At 41.2% G+C, this 13,559-nt stretch overlaps 1 protein-coding gene across 1 annotated transcript in view; it reads right to left on the bottom strand.

Annotated features, from left to right (window-relative positions):
- Positions 1 to 13,283, bottom strand: part of sema3ab (sema domain, immunoglobulin domain (Ig), short basic domain, secreted, (semaphorin) 3Ab) — a 38,857-nt gene extending 25,574 nt beyond the window's left edge. Inside the window, exon 1 of the mRNA XM_085779374.1 lies at positions 13,178 to 13,283. The gene's annotated coding sequence lies outside the window, so the exon portion shown is untranslated. The remainder of the gene's footprint in view (positions 1 to 13,177) is intronic.
- Between the last annotated feature and the right edge of the window lie 276 nt (positions 13,284 to 13,559).

Below are 13,559 nucleotides of genomic sequence, written 5' to 3'. Positions count from 1 at the left end.
CAATACTCTCCCCACCTCACCACACCTCCTGCCCACACAAGTACACCCCCAACCCTCAGATCTCTCCACATACAAGCTGCTCTCCTCTTCTGCCTCTCTCTTTACGTCACCTCCCCCCACTCCACACAAGTACATACATTAACCCCCATCTGCTCCATGTCTCCCCATCTTTCCACACCTATACCCCCCCACCGAAAACTCTTTCGATCACTGTCTCCATTCCTGTGTCCACTCTGTCCTTTTCCCTGTTCAGTCCACTCTGACCTCCACCTACTCTCAACTCGCCTGTGAATGTAATCCCTATACATGGAAGGATTTGGCTCAGCAAAATGAGCCACAAGCCCAAGACAAGCAAATTAACCACATGTGCCGCCCACCTACCCTTTTACAATACCAGCCTGCATAGTTTACCCCTGCATCCACCCACCCAGCTGTAGTTAAGAGCAGCTTCATGTCAGGCAGCAGTGATGGATGAGAACAGGCAGCATACAAAAAACTAGAATAAATGAATTAAAAAAACTAAACTAAAACAAAGAAATCAAGGTTCACATCTGCTAAAAAGTACAGGAATAAAAGCTATGTGAAGTTCCATGTTTAAATACGGAACTGTGTTGGGAATGTCTTTTTGTAAAAATGATTTGTCAAGGCATTCACATTGCATCTGCCTCTCAGTTCCCCTGAGTGGAATAAATTACTGTAAGAGATTTTAAAATACCACTGTATGAAATTTAATTGTCATGCTTGGCGAAAGGAAATATATGATGCAGTGACGGCATGGATATTGGGTTGCTGGTGTAGTGGACTGGTATACTGGCACTGAAATTACTGTCGGCATAAAAACAAACACGCACGCACACACACACACACACACAAGTCACACACTCACAAACATGCAGTGATGGAAGCCAGCTGTGTGAGCTGCAAGGTCTCGGCATCAAGGAAAAAGGTGAGGCTCTTCTTCCCTTCTTCACCTTGGGAGCTACTGGGAGGAGCTCAGGTCCTCAACGACTTACCCCCTGGGCATCTGAGACAATTTACAAGAAAAGAACATCTAATCTGACCACTGCTGGACACCAGTAGCACTAGTTGGGACTGGGAGAGGGTAAAATTATATTCGATCATTTCTGTCATCACTGCCATCAGTGTCAAACAAAAACCTCTTTTCCACTCTGACTCTTCAATGTGAGCAGACTCATGAGAGTATGGCATAAATAGACAGAGTCTGCCATGCACTATTCATGACTGAATAAACCACATGCTGTTGGTGATTTACTCTGTCTTAATGAAAAATGGATGAAAAATACAGCAAAAACCTCAGAGCTATGAATAAATTACTGGCAACAGTGTATCGTCTTCAACACCGAAGCGACCACACCCTTATTGTGGCAACGACAGGTCCACTACAGTACAGCTGAACCGGGGGCCAGTTTTTGCCATTATATGCCAGCGTTTGTGATGACGAATATACAATTTTTAAGCTCATTCAGTTTTGAAGCATGAAACAATCATTTCAAATGTCATTACATATTCATTAACAACAACTTATCTACAGGACAACACCATGAACGAGGATCAGAGGATGCAGTGTCTGTTTGGATGGGCCTCACTTCTTTACCAGCCACATGAATTTATCATCATCCATCAATATTTCAACCTCCAGGCTACCTGCTTCTCACCTCCACAGGGAACAACAAAAACACACAGCCTCTCTCTGACTCACATAGCCCTACAGAGTGTGACAGCACCAGTAGCCCATAAACTGATCCCAGTTTATGGGTCATATATTGGTACAAATATAAAGTCGCACAGTATGGAAAATCCTTCAAGTGACATCTTTTAACCATGTGATTTTGTTAGATAAGACACCCTGTGGAAAACAGTGCCGAGAGTAGAGTGGGTGATATATGAATAGCAGTGAGCCTTGTGATATTTGTGAGCGGACCGTGATGACCATGAAATGCCACAGAGTGTTAATGTCATGTGATACGTGTCCCACACCTAAAGCTTCGACTTTTCTCAGATACATTAATGATATCTCTATGCACAGAGGTGCTTACAAGAAGCTTTACACTTGTGGCTCTGAGTTATTTGGTGAAGTTGTACAGTGGCCAGTTGGCAGACATATCATTTCCAAGAAGAGCTTTTCCATGCTTGGGCTTCTAGAGGTGTTCCCTTTAAAGTGATGTGCTCTTCTGGTAAATCAGCTCCTGATTTAAACTGCAACAGGGATTTTATGGAAGGGAAGATACAAACCAGACACACAGTGAAGTTCAAGTTAGGCATCATTTCTCCGTAGCCATCTATTAATGCATTTACTTGAGAATAATAATCCTCAGAAAGAAGCCATCACAATTGCTCTATGATCTTGTCCAAACATCCTTCTATAAACTGAGTTTGGAAAATGTAAACTATTTCTCCTACTGAATGTCCTGCTAATGGTTATCTGCATTGATCTTGATGGGACAGAAAATATTTCCATTACACCAGAAATGCATATGGACACATTTTAGACATATGTGACTTTGTGACTCCCAAAACTTTCCAATATATAATGCAATCATGCCTACATATTTTACTAGAAATATAAGAAATGTAAGACTGATGTATTTATGGCCAGGAAGCAAAGCGACAACACCAATCAAACCCAAAACATAGTCTGAACTTTTTGGAAACTCACTTTCCATAACTTATGTTGTTTAAGTTGTTTTAATCCATCATTAAATCCAACATCTGCCACATAAAAGTGCTGCAGTTTTGCAGATTTACTGTACAAAAGTAATATATCTCTTGAGAATAAAACACCTACGTTTGCAAAGCTGGTGTTTCAGAGCGGAGTCTCGACTTTCCCACTTTCACTTCAGCAAAGGGAGGCCAGGTAAAATAAGAGAGGGAGAGAGATCAGGGGAGTGAGTTACGATGTGGTATGGTCACTGTTAACACTATGTGTGTGTGCATTTGTATGGTGGAGACAGACAAGCTGAAACTCATCACCAATGCTGTTTATTGACTCAGCTCAGAGTGGCAGCAGTCTAGACATCACACAGCTCACTTTGTTCATGCTATAACAAACTGAATTGACATGACTGCGCACTCCACTTTCTGTCTCTGCCGTACTCCTGGCGGTTTACACAGCAAGCTTTGTGTAACACGAGGTGTGAAGAGGAAAAGATTGGGAAAGAGTAAAAAGGAGAAAGAACCATAAAGCACTACACCGTAGCCCAGCATGTAATGGTATACCATCTGGAAGTAGACATAACAATAACTTCTTCTAGGCAAACATGTGACCGACTCAAACCTCTTTTTTCCCCTCGTTGCAGGCAGTGCCAATGGCAAAGAGGTTAGCAAGACACACAGGAGCTACTGTTTCTCCAGTTTCAAAATGTTCCAACCTGCTGATACACTATTCTTAGAACAGAGGCATCTTACCCTGCTTGCTGAACTCTGCCAACTCATACAAAGTCTTGAAATAATAATCAACATTCAATATTTTCTAATGGTTTTTGCTCCGTGTGGAGCAAAAATCTGCCCGTTAAAATGCAGCCAGATTCACTCTGTGACTACCCCAACATGACGGTGTAATGCTGGGGCTTATTGAAGGTTAAAGGTTAAACTTCATTAAAAATCAATACAGAAGTCCTGGGATTATTCCCATGTTGAGCCTTTGATCAGAGAAGAAGGGATCAACTGAGATCCTGTGTCACTATGGGTTAAGCCTAGCATCTGAGCATGCTGCTTTCCAGAAAACAATATCTCTTACCAGTGAAGTCGAAATTCAAAAGATGAACTGAAGGACCACATTTCTGAACTATTCATTGATAAAGTAAATCCAATTAGTCAACTGCTTGTTCCTTTCCAAATGGTTCTGATGTGCTACACTGAAATAAGGTTTGGTTAAATGTCAGGAAACCATAAAGCAAAATCAATGTTGACTCTTAGTGGATAAGTGGGATGCTTCTTTTTGACATTAAGTAAAATTCTTATTGTTTAATTTGCCAAAAATAATTACCAACTTTAAGTTTACCTTTCTTATTGTTTCTTCTAAATACATGTTGCATGTCCTTGTGATACTCCTTTTTGAATGTTAATCAAATCACCTTGTTTGCTGCAACTGACCCCTGAAAATGCACATCAGCAGTGTCAAGTGAGCCCATAAACATTGGGCGTTCTGACATTTAAGGATGGATTAACTGACCTTGTCAATAGCATGGGGACACTGGGGGGAGGGAGGGGCTTGATCGATCGATCTGGGGCGTCTCTTTTAATGGGGCTTCTGGTGCTAAGCTGAGGTCAAACAGAAGGGATCCATGAGCCTGCATCCTTCCTCCCAGATTTATACCTTCAGTCCAAACCTTGACTCTGACATAAACCCAATAACCCTCATTCAGCCTTGGACTGCTGTTCTGCCCTTAGAGAATGTGATCTACCTGCCCTAAATCATTGAGAGCAACAAAGGATGAATGGAAGGAGGATAAAATAGAGAGAACAACAAAACTGAAGAAGTGAAAGAGTGCAAAATGTGGAAAAAAAATCGATCCAGTTCAGAAATTGACAAAGGGGAGATTGCCCTGCACCGCACAGACTACCGTAAGTCAGAAATTATCATTATTTGACAATTATCCATTAGAATAATCAGCGTCCAAAGGTAATCATCGGTCAACATTCAGTTCACCCTTCCAAAAAGCATCTCAGGGACCGGTAATTATGGGCCTGCTGCATTGCTCCAAGGCTCCATCAAAACTCTGACCATCACCTGACATGAGAAGCTTCTGTCTAAACTAAAGTCATGAGGAGCCGCTGGTTGGGCAGAGAGGAGGCCAAAAGAAGGGCTTGTGTTTCTTTCCACATAACCCCAGATAAAATCCAACAGATACCACCTCTGGCTGATGTCCGCTGTCACTCCTCCCTTACTTATTCACACTTCTTTGTGCCCCTGTCTTGTCAGACAACTTCCAGTGCTCTGTAGCTACAGCTAGAAGCTCGCTCTGCTGAGGCCCTGGGGAAGCTGATAAAACAGCAGCAATTCCACACTAATTAGTCAAGAGGAAATTGCACCTCATTTTAGCTTATTGCTGGACACATAGCAGAAATGTGACACAACATGTCTTTCATCCTGCCCAGTTGGCCCAGGTGTTGACTCTAAATTTACCACGGTACATTCCCCCTGTACATTTTTTTTTAAATGAACAAAAATGTGTATTCTTCGCTAGAATTAACCTGTTGCATTTTTTGCATTAACCACTCCACCCCTCATTCCTCCTGTATCCTCCTCATCCACAGATATGTTATTATACGCACATGCATGAACTTCTGCTGCTGTCTGCCAGGTGCAGCTGTATAATTTTTACAAGTTTTTTTTGTGGCTCATAAATAATCTTTATGATGTGGCAAGAAGCACTGGGGATTAATGTTCCTTTTGTATAATGGTGCACCACAATCTCTGCTTTTTCCCTAATATTTTATTCATGTAAATACCACATACAAGTTTTATCTTGTGTTTTTAATGGATCAAACTTCATGTCACATAAAAAAGCATTTATCAGAAAGTGTGTCCTGCAGATGAAAACAATTCACCATGAAAGGACAGTGTGTTTAGTTTCACTTCCAAGTAGAAAGCCTGCATTCCTGTAAGTTAATACTGAGCCCTTGATGACAATCAAGAGTTTCTGCTCCAAATTAGGTGGGGAGAACCCCTACGACCAGTAGAAAGAGAGCGAGGTATTATTGTATGGCCCCCTTAGCTAAAGTATCAATAACTGCTGGGTTTGTCATGGTTGGGTAAGAAAGGCTGCTACCTGGAGGGAAGAGAGAAACAACACATATCCATCTCTCAATCTCTGATTACAGCACAGATAACAAGCACTCTCACTGTTCTGTCAAACAAACTGAGAGAAGAGAAGAGAAGAGAAGAGAAGAGAAGAGAAGAGAAGAGAAGAGAAGAGAAGAGAAGAGAAGAGAAGAGAAGAGAAGAGAAGAGAAGAGAAGAGGCTCACAGTAATTGGACAGCTGTCCAATTACACAGAAGCTCCAACCCAGAAACTCATGCCCAGGATGGAACCCTTGGCCCTGCTTTCGGTACCAAATGTATCACGTCACATTAGTCAGACACCAATCTCTGCCAAGGCATCAAACACAACATGGCCACTACTCTCAGAGTCTAAAAATCTCATTTATCCACACTTCCTTCCCCTAATCCCTTTATCTCATCCTCATCCAACCCTCATGTTCTTCTGCTTGGGTGCCTCATCATGGCAGCCATAGATGTATACTCTTAAAGTGACCCATGGGTGAACGAAGATGAAGGCGACCACTGTCACAGTGAGCGGGCACATTCTGGTAATGCTGCTGATTGCATACAAACACAAACAAAAGAACTCAGAAAACCCTCCTCCGTGCACAGTAATTCTATTTCTGCCTGTGGCCCTTTGTTCGATGGCTCTGCCCCGCTGCCCCTGATCACAGAGGGTTAGAGTGTCCAGCCTGTCATCTCCAATTATACCACCGTGCTGTGCATCTTTCATGTGTCCATACAATTGGGAAAATGCATGATTTTGTTTTCATCATTATGGTGGATCCATTCAATGTGAGTGTTGTGAACATGGGTTTAAATGACTGTTAATGAGAGCTTAGTTGTCTAATCTAGTTTGGTACAATGTACATACTGTAGCTTTAAATCCATGTATGTGAATAACCACTATTAATAAAATAAAATAAAAAAATAAAAAACATGACAGTCTCTCCAGTGTTAACAATGTGTCTCCTTTTGGAGATGCATCACAAAATAGCCTCGTGTCAAACCTACCACCATGAAGTGAATAATTTGGCCTTGTTTGTTGAAAACAACCAAATTGAGTGGAAGAAGGACACATTGAACTAAACCCATCCTGAATATGTAACAAAGCATAATTGAGAACACAATGTAAGATACATTGCTAAATTGAGTGATTAACCAAACCTGCAGCAGTGTATTATAATGCTCAGCTCCCACTCTCTTTCTCTCTCTGGCATGTGGTCTGCCATGCTGCTGCATGATATACTGTGCTATGATGGAGGTAGCAATAAATGAAAAAACAAAAAAAGCATCTCAACTCAAACTCAACATTATATTAAAAGTACAGCTCGTGAGACCATATCACACCACAGAACAATAATAATGTTATGAACAAAGTCAAAACACAAGCTTATTTATGATTGGCAATATTTTACCACAGCCTTCCCATGAGGTTTTTTATTATTACTCCTTTTATCTTTTCTGACACTGACTGTACCCAACTATCAACTTTGAAACTGAGGTATTATGCAGGTTTGGGAGCCAGAAGCGACCTTTTGACTCTCGTCGTAACATCTGCACAGACAGGCTTATCATGACCCTGCCCCACCTCTACACCCTGTTATTACAGCTGTGGTGCGTGTTAGCGAGGGCGTGGCTTCCCGTTCTCACTCTTTTAGCGATGACTCCCCAATCACCTGCACACCTGCCTTACATCAGCTCATCATCTGCAGTTTATCTACCACAGCTCTTCATCTATTCTTGGGCAGATCGTTGTTTCAACCACAGTTTTGGTAAACGTTTCAGGCTATAGCCTCTCATGCTCAGGATCATCACTCACCTGTCCGTCTCCCAGCGTGCCTCTCTGTGTGCCTGCCAGCTGAAACCAAGCTTCATGCCAACCCCTGCCAATCACACAACCCCCACTACCCACTCTGGTATTTGGAGTTCTTAACACCTGCACTCTATGAGGAGAAAGGTCAGCACCATAAGGGGGAGGAGAGAGAATTAATGACACACTTAAAGAGTCTTGTCAAAACAAAGTGAAACTCACCTCAGGATATCAGGGTCATTATAACACTGTGCTCTACAAAGACTGCCACGCCCCCTTCCCAAACAAGACAGAGGGTAAAGAAACATCCCCCAGGGTCTGCGGTGTCTGTGGTATTTACTTAAGGCATCTTTACAATGTCACATAGGTCAATCAATGGTATCTTTTGACCATGTCATATTTAGCAGGAAATTGTGCTGAAACGATGAAAAACAATGTAAACGTGTCCATATTTACAGACTTCTTTGGTCGACACATTACCAAATAACTTTGAGCTTGGAAAGGGTAAATTTGAGCCAGGTTCGGCTCTTTCGCTGAAGGCTGTGGATTTTATTTTTCCTCTTAACCAGAGCCATGTGCATGGGACCCCAACTACTAGTGCAGTAGTCTCATTAAAATGAATGTGAAAGATATGTTTTTCAGTGTTGTTAGGTCTGAACATGACCTTATACTGTAATCTTTGCAGCTACAGTAGATATACACTGCTTATGCAATAAAAGTTGTAAAACTGTGACAGAAACAGCAGAGCTCAGTGTGTCAGTGTGTTAGTTCTGGCAGCAGCGGTTCCAGGCATCCACTTCTTTTTCAGAGACCTACAGTAATGTAGCTAAAGCAACAAGCTGCACAATTTTGTATCTGCAGGCCTGTCTACAGGATAGTGCTATTGTATAAAAATAACTATGACAATCTGTGAAAGTACTGAGGTAAGCTAAAGAAAACTAACTTCCTTCTAAGTCTCTGCTAATGTCAATCTCGAAGATAAACCAGTTGGATGACACTTTAATGTCTAATTTCCAGGCAGCGTTCTGCAGTAGAGGCAGATAAGAGTGATAACAGAAGCAGCAGATAATGTGTTAATGGGTGTTAGAGACATGTCCATTCATCATGTCTTAATTAGTCTTACCTTCATTAACTTTATCTTAATAATGCGGCGCAAAAATTAATGACTCATTTAGCTAATTAGGATATCTGTGTGTGTGACTACAGCAGACTACGCTTTATAATTCCGTGCCTTGAAGCAACTTAAGCAAATGCAAAATAATCATTTAAGTTAATTTAATAAGGCTTTGTCCTTCAATGACACAAGCTGACTTTTTATTCAGAGCAGCCATCTAACCACAAAGGGTTTCACTCGACTGGGTTTTGTGGAATGTGTGTGTGTGTGCGCGCACAACAGAGCACGCGCAGGCATGTCTACATGCGTCAGTGAATGTGTGCAGTGGTGGGGGTGTGACAGGTAATACGGAGGAACTTGCCCTGATCCCCTGTTCCTCCACGCTTCCTGCACCAACAAAAAAGGGTAAATCTGATACTTTGTCACAGTTTGCAAACAGAAGCGTCCGGCGGAGCAGAGGGTTTCACCCTAACGGGTCAGCTAGCATGAACTACCAGAACACCCATCTGTGTCAGCACCAGGAAGGCTGTGGGTGGGGATGATGATGATGGGTGGCTGAGATAAGGGGAGGTGAGTGCTGGATGAAGACGAAGATGGAGAGATGATGAAAAGACTGAGCGTCTAGATTGAGAACTTATTGTAAAAAAGAAAGAAAAAGAAATGATAGATGGGCAAATTAAAAGATGACAGTGGGGAAAAAAAGAAAGAAATGAATGGATAAAGCGCCCTTGAATGAACTGATTTACAGTAATTCATTACATTAAAAACAATACACAGTTTAGTCAATACAATGGCAGAAGTGCATGTTTGCACTTACTTAAACTTGTTATTTTCAGGATGAAAGGCTGTTGAAAAGACAGAAAAACAGAAAGTGATATTATGCAACCCTCAATTTGAAACGTATCAGCAGGTGACTTGAAGGAAACCTGAGCTATAGAGAAAGGGGTTGTTTTTTTTTAGATAACCTTAGAAACATTAAGTGACAGTGGGTCAGAGATTCTAACGCAGTTAACATTTATTATCACTTTGATGTGAGCTAAAAAAGTAGGATCCTGTTTCAGTAGCTATCATAAGAAAAACATCTGTGTTGTATTTACATACAGGAAATTGTGAACATTAAATGTATATGAAAACATAAAATACATCTATAATGTCTGTGCTTCTTGTTTGAGAGACTGTTGCCAGAGGCAAAAACTGCAGTAGAGCCTAATCCTACTCCTGCTGGAACGTGATCTTTATGACCAATGCTCCCTCCCACTGTCTTATGTTAATATACAGATTATTGTTCAATTTACTGCTTCATTATTCCCCTAATAACATTACATCTTCATGTATCGTCAGGAAATTAGCTGTCAAACACAATTCCTTTGAGCATTCTCCTTTCTCTCAGCAAATCACCTCGTCAAAGTCTTGGACCTTAAGCACCTCATAATGGCACACTGGCACATACATACGCAACTTACAAATTTGTCTTGTTGCTTTTTGCCTTCATGTCGTAACATTTGCATTGGTATTATGGCTTTTGTATTTAATATGTGGCTTTTATATTCACATTGTGGCTTTGGCATTGTGTTGACCCATCTGGGCCACCATCCCCATTAGTAACAACATTAATATTTCTGATTCTGCAATATAAACGATGCCACAATCAGAATTCATAGCATTGGATACATAAACTAAAATTTCCAGTTCCACCATTATTGCCTTCTTCTGTCCAAGCAAATGACCTACAGCTCTGCATCAGGAAATACTTCCTCAAATTATGCCACCTTGAAATATAGTCTAGGTGACATCTATTAGCACTTCATAAGTTACAACCACACTCCAAAATCCACAATGAATCAATGCAGAAAGCATTTCATTGTCTTGTTTGATTAAATTATGTCTGGGCAATTTTCCTGTCTCTGGAAATTATTAATGGCATTACCGCTAATGCCAAAGAAAACAGAACTTAAGATGTTCAGTACATGGATACCCAAACCATTCTTTGAGAATTCTTCTGTTTACTTCTTTTATAAAGACTATTGACAAAGGACTGAGTACCTCTGGATCCTTAACTTAACAAAGAGTCACTGGTGAGGGAAATATTTTGATGTTTTACTGCCAGCAAACATTAAACAGGAATGCCTATTTCACAATGAAACCATAACAACCGCATGCTGTACAATTTGCTACATGTGCCAGTGACAGACTGTGGCGAAAATAAACTACTAGCACATTTCATTTGAGCCATCTTGAGGCTCCAGTAGCCCTTGGTCGCTGACCCTCACACTGTGTGAAGAGGGTGTAATGAGAGGAAATTGCACAAGTGACTCCATATTTTCTACGTGATGACAGTATGGAGGAACCCGTATGTTCAACCTTAAAACCTTAAACAGAGGTGCCACTGCAATATTGTTATTGATATTATTATATAACTGGAGTTATAAGCAGTATAAATGGAGTTCTAAGAGAAATCGCAAAGCACAACATTATCCTCTCTGAGTGAACTCGGTCCCTTCAAGCTTGTAAAAGCAAGTTTTGTCTTGCTACAGTTGAGCTTTTGCACATATTCATATATTCAAACAATCAGCTTCTTTTTTTCCTACACACCAAACAGCTTTTACGGGATCTGGCTGAGCAGTAGCAGAAAAGTTATGTTAACCCCTCTTAACCTCACCTCCATGTGGTAACAGTCAGCTACACTTAATGAGAGGTGTTCTGTTGCATTGTGCCCATGAAACAAAAACCATGCACATGGCTCTGGCTTTGCAACAGCTGACCATGTGAGGAGGAAAATTTAGACTAAATGCCAAGAGACAATGCATTTTCAGTTCAAGCTGACCCACATTATAATGCCTTGACAAATATTCAGCATTCTGTGTATCCCAGAAAGGAGTTGTAACTTCAGGCAGGGACAGTGACAATGACATTGAGCTCTGTTTTAATAAATGAAGTAATGGACAGGACGACTTTGATTTAAAAATCCTATAGCTGTTATGAAAATCTGTCACGCCCTCTTTTTATCTTTAGCTGTTACTTGATAATTATGTGTAAGGTAGGGAGTGGTCTTGTCAAAGAGAGAAGAGTCTGTTCTCCCACTCTCTCTCTCCTGAGACAGGGCAGCTGTGCACAATCTATCTCTCCCTAATGGTGTGTATATCTCTGTGTGTATGTGTTACAGTATTTGGACCAGCATGAGCCACTGTCAGCACCTTTAACTAGTCCCCACAGTGCAGCATGGCAGTAAATAAGCCGTCACGCCTTTCAGCCTCTCACTTAGGAGAACACATCCCTGTACATAGGTTTTAATTACAGACTTAAAAGATCAGTGTAAACACATACAGTCATAAAGGAATTATAGCACTTAACAAAAATTATTTGTAGCTTTCTGTGGTACATTTAATTCATTTGACTAACTTATGACAGCTTACATCACCACATGGCACCCAAAGGACTGATTTTAATTAGTTGTGTAATTGCAAAGCATGAATTCTGTATTTCACAGAGGCAAATGTCTTGGAGTCTGGGCAACCTGTCCCCTCGGGGATGGTGGTTGGGTTAAAACAAACTGCACTGAGTCACGCTGGAGGTATTTTTAATGCATCATCAGGTTACAGATGCAGGATGTAGGATCAAAGTCCCACAGACACTAAAGAGAGTCGAGAGTAGGTTCTCGCATGATTTCTGGATGTGCATGAGGGTTGTACATGAAAATTGAAGTAAGCTATATTTTTTTTCCATTGGCAATGGCTTGTAGCTTTTGTATTATACTGGTACAAGTTTGTCATGTAGCAGCTGTGGGACCTATTATTTATGAAAGTTCAAAAATAAATTCCACAAATTGAAAACACAGCTCCATAGAAACCAGCAAACAAGCAAATGTGAAATGCTAAACTGGTGTCATGTGAGATTTCCTCAAGCTTCACACCAAAATCAAATACAAGAGCTGTGAGTGTTTTCATCAGCTGAACATCTCTAACTCATGTCCAATACACCAATTATGACAGTCTACAGACTCCATAAAAGTCTCGAGTTTATGATTGAACACTGAACACCTCATGATTCCATAAACCTGGGCTGTCATCATAAATCACACACAAGCACACACACACACACTGAGCTGCTCTCCTGGTTACACCGCTGATTGACGCACACACATTGAAAAACACAACAGTTGTGTTATGAGATCACATGGTGTGTTTGCTTCCCTCCGGGTGGATTTGCAGGTTCAGTCTCCATATCTGTTACTCAGCCCGACAACACCAACAAACTGGAAATGAGACTCATTTTATTGCCATGACAAACGATGCGATCACTGAGGTGCTTAGCCTCACAGCATGATACCAGCAATGACAAGACAATAGACCTCTCTATGGATAACTACCAACAACTCTCCCGCCTCTCACCCAACATAGACATATCAAATCTCCAGTGATAATCTCAAAAGAATGCTGCTGAAACAAACAAAGGGGTGTACACTTACACTTATTAATCCAGATAGATGTTTGTATAGAGTCCTGTGTATCTGTAGGAGAAAGTATGAGAGAAAGCATCGTTGGGTGCGTGAGAGAGAGAGAGACAGAGCACAGCACACGTGGTTGACTAATATGCATTGAGTCCAGCCTTGGTGTAGTGTTGGGGGTTGGAGTAACATCGGATGAGTTTAAATGGGCAGTAATATCAATCCTCACTACATCACTCCACCATCTGCCAACTGCTGATCATTAGCATCTCTCTTTCCTTATCTCTCTCTCTCTCTCTTTCTCCGTCTGTCTTCCAAACATAAACACAGTTGTGTTTGTGTGTGTCTGTACACACACTTACTTCCTTAGTTACTGCTCTGATGTGAACACCCATATTAGTGT

Source organism: Trachurus japonicus, chromosome 6 (assembly GCF_045865225.1).
Source record: "Trachurus japonicus isolate A0001 chromosome 6, Traja_1.0".
In the NCBI taxonomy this organism is placed as follows: Eukaryota; Metazoa; Chordata; class Actinopteri; order Carangiformes; family Carangidae; genus Trachurus; species Trachurus japonicus.
The sequence above is the reverse complement of the archived record's forward strand: the minus strand, read 5'-3'. Positions and strand labels throughout refer to the sequence as shown.